The 12,271-nt window shown below is 44.2% G+C and overlaps 2 non-coding genes across 2 annotated transcripts; both read right to left on the minus strand.

Moving 5' to 3' along the window:
* Positions 1–541: 541 nt before the first annotated feature.
* trnas-gcu (transfer RNA serine (anticodon GCU)) lies at positions 542–623 on the minus strand. Its single transcript has one exon. It is a non-coding gene; the product is annotated as a tRNA-Ser (tRNA).
* An 8,957-nt stretch (positions 624–9,580) lies between these two features.
* Positions 9,581–9,651, minus strand: trnag-ccc (transfer RNA glycine (anticodon CCC)). The gene has a single exon. It is a non-coding gene; the product is annotated as a tRNA-Gly (tRNA).
* Between the last annotated feature and the right edge of the window lie 2,620 nt (positions 9,652–12,271).

Genomic DNA, 12,271 nt, shown 5'->3' on the forward strand with positions numbered 1-12,271 from the left:
GCTTTCGGAAAATATAAACCCAGATGGAAATTCCCCTCCTCGGGTCCGGTCACGGAAATGAACCCGACCTATCACTCGGTCTTAATATCTGTATTCTCTTTGCTTAAGATTAAAATTACGGGGCTACAGCTATTCTCAGGACACATTTTAGAAATTAACACATAACAGACGTATTCGGAAACGTGGGATTAAAGGGCAGGTGATAACCTGGGCACATAATTGGCTAAAGGGAAGGAGGCAGAGAGTCGTGGTGAACTTACAGCACATCCCTTTTAAACAGACACAGGCACGGAATGATCCGGACATAAATCATCATTATGGAACATAAGTTTTTCTTACGTTGACCATAAGATTTGCTCCTTTTTGCAATGACTCCGCTTTTCTCTTTGACACTTCGCGGCCATTCTCATTTCAACACGTTCGTGGAAGGAACTTTTGCTGATTTCAGCAAACAACGCAAAAACCTCTGCCCGCCTTTTCGAGAAGGATGGGACTTTAACCAGACCTGCTGAATGAGGGAAAGAAGACTTAAACACAATAACGACGAGGGTGGGATTCGAAGCCACGCGTGCAGAGCACAATGGATGAGCAGTCCATCGCCTTAACCTCTCGGCCACCTCGTCACATGAGGAAACCTGCGAAATCCCTTTTATTCAAAATGAAAATACTGGTTATGTTGCCAATCTGAAATAAAAACAGTAAATGTGGATATCCTCAGCAGGTCAGGCAGAATCTTTAGATATAGAAACAGAGTTAAAGTTTCAGGTCGATGACCATCACATGAGTATTACATCACACTCCTGACTTGCGGCTTGCAGATCGGAGAACAGCTTTGGAGAGTCACGAGGTGAGTCACTCACCGCAGAACATCCAGCCTCTGACCTGCTCTTACAGCCACAGTATTTATGTGGCTGGCCCAGTTAAGTTTCTGGTCAATGGTGATCCTCAGGATGTTACTCGGGGGGATTCGGCGATGGTAATGCCATGGAAATGGTAATCTCCCACAGAAGAGATTTACTGGAAAGATTCCAGGGATGAGGGTCTTTAGTTACATGGATAGACTGGAGAAGCTGAGGTTGTTCTCCTTCGAACAGAGACGGTTGCGAGGAGATTTGATAGAAGTATTCAAAATCATGAAGAGAGTAGATAGAGAGAAACTGATCCCGTTGGCGGAAGGGTCAAGGACCAGAGCACATAGATCTCAGGTCTTTGGCAAAAGAACCAAAGTTGAAGGAAAAACTTTTTTTATACAGCGAGTGGTTATGATGTGGAATGCACCGCCCGAGGGGGTCTTGGAGCCAAATTCAATCATGGCCTTCAAAAGGGAACTGGATAAGTATTTGAAAGGAAAAAATACAGGGTTCCAGGGAAAGGGCGGGGGAGTGGGTCTTGCTGGATTGCTCTTGCAGAGAGCCGGCAAGGACTCAATGTGCCGAATGGCCTCTTTCCGTGCTGTAACATTTCTATGATTCTATTCTATTTGTAGGAGGCGATGCAAAACGACCGGAGCGTGACGTCAATCGACCTGCTCATGTACATTCCCTGATAATAAATCCTAGTGTGAGGGAAAGAAGAAATTCATAATTATTGTACTTATTTTTTATCTTATGCTGACCACTAGAGATACTCGGTTTACCAGGGGACCATTGTGCACTTTGATTGATAATTCACAGAGATCACACTTTACACTCCCAACACCTCCGTGCAAGAAACAGTTTAGGTGCTAATTTGACTTTGCTGATTTGAGCAAACAGATGTTCGCCAGCAATGCGGAAAGGCACTTCTTAGAAAAGAAGGATTTTTGGTGAAGAGACCAAACTGAACAGCACCAGCAAATTCTTACAGCGGTGGAATTCGAACCTTGTAATTCAGAAACCAAATCTAACATTTTCGAAAACTAAGCCACTGTCCCACATGGCAATCGATTCGTTGCGGCTGAAAGATGTCATAGAGCTGAAACGTTACCTCTGGCTCTTTCTCCACAGGTTCTGCCTGACCTGCTGAATGTTTTCAGCATTTTCTGGTTTCATTTTTATGATTTCAGAATGGCTGTTTTCCTGAAAACACCCAATTTGACCCAAGGACGCAGCTCGCACTTCACTTTCCCCACGCGCTTTAAAGTCTGTCGTTTCCGAACAAAATCCCCTCCGCGCCGGACATTCAAAGGACCTTTCACTCACTGCCAACCTCCTGTAATCGACACTTTTTCACCACTGCCGCTCTTTGCATTTCTCCTCATTCCTTTTCAATCGGACATTTCCACAGACCTATTAAGATCAAGCGGAACATTTCCGATCTTCCTGCACCGCCCAGATTGCCAAAAGTGCACATTTCAGCCGTCATTCGCAGCGATGCAGCGCCGCCCGTCTCTCCCACACATCAACTGCTCGGGGAAAAGCTCCAACGACCATGGAAACAAAACCCAGTTCTTCAGTTAACGTCCCCCGTGTCACAAGATACCCCATGGAAATTTCACGGAGAAGTATGCCGCTGTCCTTCCGATTGCCAGCCCTGCTTTCTTCGTTCTTGTCTCTGGAGCAGTCTCGCAGGTGGGAATGTTTCAAGGCACAAATGAACATTGGTGCGAACGGGACATGTGCCCCCGAGTAACAGCGGTCGATGTGGAGCAAACTTAAAGACATAAGAATGTGAAAGTGAGTGTTAGAGTCGGTAAGGCCGCAGTAAAGTCTCAATGAAATGGACCATGATTGTGGAAGGAAAAAAGTCTGGAAGAAGCGGCGGGTCTGAATTTTGGATCTTTCAGCAGAGACACATGAGAGAACAAGGACAGGATACAGACAAAGGTGCTGGAGGCAGAAAGAAAAAGAACGAATTAAGAGGAATGAAAAGAGAGTGAAAGAAAGGATGGGATAGAAGGCGATGAAAGAAAGAAAGAAAGAAAGAGGGGAGAGAGAAAGACAACCGTGCAATACTCACCCGGCAAACGGGCGCTGCTCCCATTCGGCTGCACTTCGCCCCACTGACCCTCGTCCCATTCACAACATCCTACAATATACTGTCAATGCTGTGCAGTGAAACAGAGAGTTTCAAGGTATAAAGACACTCACACCGTCCTACGACACACTTTCAATACCTGTGCAGTGAGACAGCGAGTTTCAAGGTATAGAGACACTCACACACCGTCCTACGATACACTTTCAATACCTGTGCAGTGAGACAGTGAGTTTCAAGGTATAGAGACACTCACACACCGTCCTACGATACACTTTCAATACATGTGCAGTGAGACAGCGAGTTTCAAGGTATAGAGACACTCACACACAGTCATACGATACACTTTCAATACCTGTGCAGTGAGACAGCGAGTTTAAAGGTGTAGAGACACTCACACACCGTCCTACGATACACTTTCAATACCTGTGCAGAGAGACAAAGAGTTTAAAGGTACAAAGACATTGACACACCGTCCTACGATACACTTTCAATACATGTGCAGTGAGACAGCGAGTTTAAAGGTATAGAGACACTTACCTTTTTGTTCAAAAGTAGCACATCCCAGGAATAAGAGAGAGCGAGGGTCAGTTTCCCTCTCCTGATGGAGCTGAGGCTTGTCAGTCAAGAGTACCCTCCTCCCAGTATTGGCTGTGGAGGAAGTACTGTGTAGATTTAATGGAAGACCTTCAGCCTGACCGAGGTTCGGCTGACTGGCCAGTAATTATTCGATCTACACCTTTCTCCCTTTTTAAACAACGGTACATCTTTAGCAGTCCTCCAATCCTCCGGCATCACACCTGTAACCAGAGATGATTGGAAAATGATGGTCAGAGCATCCGTTATTTCCTTTCTTGCTTCTATTAACAACCTGGAATATATTTCATCCGGGCCTGGGGATTCAGGCGGAATGATTTGGGGATTTTCTATTTTCTGTTTGCAAAAGTTTGCACCGCAGGTCAAGATCACAAGTCTCGGTCAAAATTAGGACAACTTCCGGGTTTAAACCTCAAATCGTGAATTATACCACAACTCCAACGAGCCCAAAAACAAATAAATTAACGTGTTACAGACACATTCTATGAGAGGTCTGTCTGTACAATGAAAGGGCGTTTTTGATCAGTCATTCTGATATCCGTTTCCTCCTGAAACTTGAACAAATACAAATTCCACACTCTTATTTTGTCGTTTAATTCCACAAATTAGGTGAAAACAATAAATTACGGAAGGCACTGCTGGGAGTTGAACCCAGAATCGCCTGTTAAAAGACAAATACTTTAACCAACTAAGCCACAGCGCCACTTGATACCATTGTTCGCCCACCTCCTCTCACTAATATCTATCAGTGACACGTTACTGTTTGTTTGGGGTTCAGACCGTTTTATCTTTGTCTGTTTCGCTTGTCCGTTAACCTGTGCATCCCAATTTCGCCTGCATTTCTCTCTGTTCAACTTTGTGTGTCACTCAGTGCGTTGATACACGGATGATTATGTGTGCTTGTGTTTGTTACATTAAATAAATTAGGGGTTCAGACAATTCTCGCTCTGACATTGGACAACTATTGACCCAAACTTTGCAGCGAAGTGTTGTTTATTATGGTGCCGAAACTAAAAAATCGTAAGAGGTCCAAAAAGGGAAAAAGAGATAAACTTGTGAGGGAAAATATTGACAACAATCAAGGTTTTTACACGTATCTTAAGAGAAAGAAGGGTGACTAAGAGTAATGTGGGCCCCTTAAAGACAGATGGAGGTGATATTGTAATTGAAAATCAGGAAATGCCAGAGTTGCTAAATATTTACTTTTCATCGGTCTTCACAGAAATGGATGGAGCTAACATACCAGAGACACGAGGAAAACTGAAAATAAATCAAGGGGATTCGTATAAGTAAAATAATGGTAATGGAGATAATAATGAGACGAAAGATAGACAAATCTCCAGGACCTGATGGTTACCATCCCAGGGGACTAAGAGGAATCGGCGAGGAAATGGTACATGTTTTAGTCATGATCGTTCAAAAGCCTCTTGATTCAGGAATTGTTCCTTTGATTGAAACATTGTCAATCTCACTCCATTATTTAGGATGGGTAGGAGAGATAAAGTTAGAAATTAAAGACCCATTAGTCTGAAGTCTGTTGTGGGGGAGTTACCAGTATCTGTTATTAGGGAAATAATGACTGAACACTTGGATAAATATGAAGTCATCAGCGAGAGCCAGCATGGATTTGTAAAGGGTAAGTCAAGTCTAACAAAACTAGTTGAACTTTTTGAAGGTGTATCTAACGTGGTAGATAATGGAGTTTCCTTGGGTGTTATATAATATTCACTTCCAGATGCATTCGATAAGGTACCACATAAGAAGCTGTGAACAACAATGAGAGTGCGTAGAATTTAAGGCAACCTAATGAAATGGGTTCGGAGTTGGTTAGAAGGTGGGAGACAGAGAGCCGGAATAATAAGGTGTGTACTCAAATTGGCAGGATGTGATCAGTGCTGGGGCATTAGCTTTTGACTATATGTATAAATAACGTAGGTGAAGGTATAGGAAGCCGTATCGCCACGTTTGTCGCTAGCATCAAATTAGATAGCACAGTGAGTAGCGTTTCTGGGTGTATCAGGTTGTGGTGCAATCGGTCAGCCTGCGGTAATTAGAGGGTTCTAGAAATACCCAGGTTATGAATTCGAGTCGCACCTTGGATAGACAAACCTTCCAATCCGAGCATTTTGACCGGAGTTCAAGGTGCAACTGGCATGTTCCATAAGGTATCTACTTCTCAGTGTTCCTATGTCGGCACTTGTGGGTACTTGAGTTCCTCTGGCCGACCGTCTTGCAATAGCAGGTGCGAGTTTACTTGTTTATAAGGGAAGAGGGGGCGATTAGCGACAGCTGATAAAGCAAAGCGGTCTACACGAGGTCCTTAAATCTAAAGAACCAAACACACAAATCTTCTTTTCGTTGAGTGGATATTCGTCGATTGGAAGTTTCGTGTGAGGAAGATTTGGAAGGGAAATCTGCTGCCTGGTGTCACTGTGTAACGGGTGAAACTATTCAGTTTACAGATGTTAATACGCTGAAAGTTCGAGAGGTTATTTCCAACTCCCGTGTGGGACAAGTTTCGCTTTTGAGCCACTGGGTAAAGTGTTATTTTAATTGGTGCTAACGATTGACAAGACATTTGGCACAAACAAACAGAATTGTAAACTCACGAGTTCGCTCTCCACATTTCTTACATCATGTTCAACAGAAACAAGGAATCCCCTCAACACGTCACTGAGAATTTTCAAAAAGGGATCCTCATCATGGTTCGACGTCAACGAGGGATAATTCATAGTGCAGGAATCTGCATAATGGAAACTTTTCTAATCGCGAGTCCGGGTCGCTCAATCGGAAGAACATCGGACTTTAAAAACCGATAATGATCTGAAGGTTCAAAGTCTGGTTCAGGCTGTAAATTTTGAAACAGCTGGCAAGTTCTGTCTTTGCAGCGGAGCAACAACTGCGGGACAGACGAGGCCTGCGATGTGCTGTCAAAGCTTCGGTGGTATCCTGTTTCCCAGGGATGGACAGAAATGCGCTTTCTTCGGCGGCATTCGCTTCTTTCCGCCAGCAACGTGTGATTGGAGAGAGCGGGGCCGGACAGGCGGCCTGAATGTTGTTGCTGTCGTGGCTTCACTCAATCCGGGAGGTGGGGAACATCAAAATCGAAAAACTGATGGATGCAGTGCTGTTTAGAACTGCAGTTATTAACCGAGGCAGAGCTGCAGGATTCTTTAATGATCTCTCACAAATCAACTGAAATCTGTCGCAATGTGCAGCTTTGAGAGGGGCTTTCTGCACCGTTAGGGCAGGAAACGGGAGTGAGGGAGAGACACTGTCGGTAACTCTGTTTGCTTGAGTTTGTGTAGAACTGTACAGAGGTTCCATGAGGTGTTGTGTTTTTTTTCATATTTAACTACAGAGTGAATTCTTGCTTCATTTATATTCACTAATTGTTGGTGGATAACGTTTTCAAAATGTTTCCGCTCGGTTTCGAACCGGAGTTATTGAGTGTGTTCGGCGTGCGTGATAATTACTGCACGACGAAAAGTTCACTGTGTAAATGCATATTGGCATAACTCAGATGATAGCTGCCGTCTACAAATGCTCTCAGTGCGAGAGCCGGGTCAGATTCCCGTTCAGGGAATTAAGTTTTACAAAATAGTTTGTTGTATTAATTTCGCAAAACTCATTAAACTCTGTAAAAAAGACGAATACTCGTTCTAATCGCCATTAATCAACCAGCAACATTCTGTTTCAGACTGAAGGAAATCCTAACATTTTTTTAATCATTCATGGGATGTCAGCGTCGGTGGAAAGGCCAGCAATTATTGCCCAATCCTAATTGCCCTTGAGAAGATGGAGGTGATCCGTCTTCTTGAACCGCTGCAGTCCGTGTGGTGAAGGTTCTCCCACGGTGCTGCAATGTAGGGAGTTCCAGGATTTTGACCCAGTGACGATGAAGGAACGGCGATATATTTCCAAGTAACGATGGTGTGTGACTAGGAGGGGGCGTGCAGGTTGCGGTGTTCATATGTGCCTTCTGCCCTTGTCCTTCCAGGTGGTAGAGGTCGCGGGTTTGGGAGGTGCATCTTGTGGATGGGACACACTGCAGCCACGGTGCGCTGGTGGTGGAGGGAGTGAATGTTTAAGGTGGTGGATGAGGTGCCAATCAAGTGGGCTGCTTTTTCCTGGGTTGTGTCGAGCCTCCTGAGTGTTGTTGGAGTTGCACACATCCAGGCAACTGGAGAGCATTCCATCACACTCCTGACTTATGCCTTGTAGATGTTAGAAAGGTTTCGGGGAGTCACGAGTCTCCAGTGCAATCACATCTTTCCTGTAATGTGATGACCACAACTGCACGCAGTACTCAAGTTGTGGCCTAACTAATGTTATGTACAGTTCTAGCATAATCTCACTGCTATTGCAGTCTATGCCTCGGCTAATTAAGGAAAGTATCCGGTATGCCTTTTAACCACCTTATCTACCTGTCCATCTACCTTCAACGATCTGTGGGCATGCACTTCAAGGTCCCTGTGTTCATCTGCACCTATCAGTATCCTCCCAAGCAAGGTAGTTTCAGAGCAACGAATTCTGAAACGTCTTACTTGATAATACAGGTCGTACAGTCAAAACCATTAGGTAAAGGGAGACTAATATTAGTGACTGAAAATAGTAAGTGCACAAGTTGATATTGCTGTACACCAGAATAGAAAACGAGATGCGATGGACAGAAACGGTCTGAAAGATGGCTGATCGGCTGTGGGAGGCAGCGGACATTTATACTGGCTCTGCGACAGCCAGTGGTTTGTTTTTCTCGGGGTATGATTCTCACTTTGGGGATTTTATTGATTAATGATCCGAATGGTCCCGGGTTCGAATCCACGACGACCCTGACAACGAGAAGGCTTTTTGTGAAAAGTCACCAATTGGCTTCTGATACCTTTTCAGTGTTGCTGTTGGTCGAATTGAATTATATGTAAAGCATTTTTAAGATCAAGAGGTGAGAGTGCGGAACTTTCCAAGGCGAAACACATGTGAAGTAAATAAATGTCTCAAGCTGATGAGGAGATTGAAGCTCGATGTGAAGTTACCTTCAGGCGGCCTCATTGATATTAGATGACAGGATAGAAAGCCACATATCCAAATTAGCCGATAACACCAAGATGGGCAGCATTGTAGGCAGTGCAGATGGATGAACAATATTACAGAGAGGCATTAACATAATAAATGAATGGGCAAAACTGTGACAAATGGATTTCAATTTAGTCCAGTGTGAGTTCATCCACTTTGGACCTAATTAGGATATTTCAGAATACTTTCTAAATGATGAAATGCTCGACGCTGTGGAGGTCCAAAGGGACTTAGCGGTCCAGCTACATAGTCATTAGAATGTCATGGACAGGTGCAGAAAATAATCAAAAAGTTTAATGTAATGCTGGCCTTTATATTTAGAGGAATAGAATACTAGAGAATAGACATTATGCTACAGCTATTCAAATATCTGGTTAGACCACACTTGTAGTACTGTGTTCAGTTCTGGGCACCGCACCTGCGGAAGGATAAATTGGCTGTGGAGGGAGTGCAGTGTCGATTTACCACAATGATACCTGGACTCCAAGGGTTAAATTCCGCCGAGAGATTACACAAACGAGGTTTGTATACCCTGGAATTTGGTAGGTTAAGGGCTGATTTCATCGAAGTTTTCAAGATATTAAGGGGAACTGTTGGGGTAGATAGAGAGAAACTATTTCTGCTCGTTGGGTGCCTGGGACGAGGAGACATCGCATAAACATTAGAGTCAGCAATTTCAGGAGTGAAGTTGGGAAACACTTCCACAAGCAAAGGGAGGTAGAAGTTTGGAGCTCTCTTTCGCAAATAGCTGTTGATGCGAGCTTAATTGTTAATTTTAAACCTGAGATTGATAGTTTTTTGTGAACCAAAGGAATTAAGGTTTCTGATGCTCAGGCGGTTTTCTGGAGGTCAGTCACAGATCAGCCATTATCTCATTGAATTGCGGAACAGTCTCGAGGGGCGAAATGGCCGAATCCAGTTCCCAAGTTGCTCATTGGTGCAGAATGCAAAACGATCCTGCATTGGCCGGGAATCGAACCCGAGTCCCTCGCGTGGGAGGCGAGAATTCTACCACTGAACCACCAATGCTGGTACATCGACTAACTGCAAATGTCCACTTCCGTCTCTTCGCTCTCATCGTGAATGAAAGCAGCAATTTGAGTAAAGTTTACTTCTGGTCGAGTGCATATTGTGACGACACCGAGACAGACGACAATGTCGTTTCAGCGCAGTTCATTCTGTAAAGTGTTACTTGATATTACAAGTCGTACATTCAAAACGAATTTGATAAAGAGAGACTAATATTGTTGATGTGAAATAATTGGTGCAGAACCTGATATTGCTCTGCATCGTACATGGTACAAGAAGCGAGATTGGATGGACATCGCGTTCTGAAAGGATGGCGGATCGGGTATATGGGAGCGGAATTTTACCCTCGCTGAACGTCTCCGTTGCCTTTGGGTCTGATTTTTGCTCAGGGAGTTTCACTGGTTCAAACCGGATGAGCCCCGTTGTGTCCCCATTTTTAATCCAAAGTCACGAATTGGTTTCTCACATCTTTTCAGCGGTGCAGAAGGCAGGTTTGACTTATCTCCAGCAGAGCATGTTTGAGCACCAGAGGAGAGAATGCAGAGGGTTTGTCCACGAAACACACGTAGACGAAATGAAGATAATCTTTCAAGAATTTTTACAGATTGAAGCCGGCACGTGAATTTATCACAATTCAGGCGATCTCATGTGTGCAGAATGAAAAGGTAAAGGATGCTGCATTGGCCTGGAACCAAACCCCTGGTTTCCCACCGGCAGACGAGGGTTCCACCACTGAACCGCTAATGTACACACAGCTGCAGGTTGCACGTGTAGCGTTGGACATATGTCTTGAATATGCAGTCTCCAAAGCTCCTGGGCAGCCTGTTTCACAGCCGCGCGGTACCTGTGGGGTAACGAGCGAATTATGCAAGGCATGGACTTTGAAATTCACCTGGGCGTTCAAAACCAACTCACACTCATAGTGCGAAATGCTCAAATAAATATGAGCTGTAATTACGAGGCACTACTTCTCTCAGAGATAAAGAGATAATCCAGCCAAATGTTTACCTATAAGATTTCACGATATGGGGTTTAATTTAAGCTGCACCTTAAATTCAGCTTAATCACCGAATGTGGAGATTTGTGCTATTATTTTCTTTGCGTGCTTCTCTCTACCTCTGTCTGCATTTCTTCTCTCTCTCTGTGTTTTCCCCTGATGGACTTATCAGGCTTCCTTGAACGGCTAGGTCCGGATGGAAAATGGCTGTCGGATCTTCAGTCAAATGTTGTATTTCGACGGGATGATCTTTGCGATGTTCCGTCTCCGTTTTCGGAAAACGGAGACGGAACATCTGAAGGCCCAGATGGGCCTTCCCCTCCTCAGGTCCCGTCACCTCCGGGTCATGGGAATGCACCTGATCTATCACTCGGCCTTAATATCTGTATTCTCATTGCTTAAGAATAAGATAACGGGGTGACAGCTATTCTCAGGTCACATTTTAGAAATTAATACGTAACAGATTTATTCGAAAACTAGAAGCACGTGGGGTTAAAGGACCAGTGGTAATGCGGGCACGTAATTGGCTAAGGGATAGGAGGCAGAGAGTGGTGGTGAACGGATGTTTTTCTGACTGGAGGGAAACATGCAGTGGGATCCCCCAGGGGTCGGTACCAGGACTATTGCTTTTCTTTTTATATATAAATGACTTGGATGTGGGAATAGGGAGTACAGTTTCGAAGTTTGCGGATATTGCAAAAGTTGAAAAAGTTGTAAATAGTGAGCATGATAGTAGCAGATTTCAGGAGGACAGAGACAGAATGGTGAAATGGGCAGTCACGTGACAGATTCAATGCAGATCAGTGCGAAGTGATGCACTTTTGGAAGAAGAACATGGAGAGTTAGTATAATCTAAATGGAACAATTTATGCAAGAGCAGAGGAACCTGGAGGTGCATATTCACAAAACACGGCAAGTTGTTAAGGCGGTTTAGAAAGCATAAGGGATACTTTGCTTTGTAAATAGGGGCATTGAATACAAAAAAAGGAAGTCATACTAATCCTTACAAATCAGTGGTTAGGCCTCAGCTGGACGATATGTACAGTTCTGGACACCACACTTAAGGATGAAAAGGCATTGAAGGGGATTCAGAGCAGGTTGACCTGGATGATACCAATGATGAGGGACTTCAGTTACATGGAGAGATTGGAGATGGTGGGATTGTTCTCCTTACAGCAGAGATGGTTAACGGGAGACCTAATAGAGATATTCAAAATAATGAGGGGTTTTGAAAGAGCAAGTAGGGAGTAACTGTTTCCTCTGGGAAGTGGGTCATAGATTTAAAATAATTGGGAAAAGAACTATAGGGGAATTGAGGAGAATTGTTTCACACTGAGGGTTTGTTAAGATCAGGAACGCACTTCCTGAAAGGGTGGTGGAAGCAGATTCCACAGGATCATTCAAACGGCAATTGGACATATTGAAGAGGTCTAATTTGCAGGGTTATGGGGAAAAATATGGGGTGTGGGTCGAAATGGAAAGGTCTTCGAAAGAGCCAGCACAGGTACGACGGCCGAATGGCTTCCTTCTGTGCTGTAGGATTCCATGATTACCTTCTGAATCTTTACAATTGATGCTATTCAGTGTTGACGAAACAAGAAAATTATAATCGTGATATTCGGC

This window comes from Heptranchias perlo, chromosome 20 (assembly GCF_035084215.1).
Source record: "Heptranchias perlo isolate sHepPer1 chromosome 20, sHepPer1.hap1, whole genome shotgun sequence".
Lineage (NCBI taxonomy): Eukaryota > Metazoa > Chordata > Chondrichthyes > Hexanchiformes > Hexanchidae > Heptranchias > Heptranchias perlo.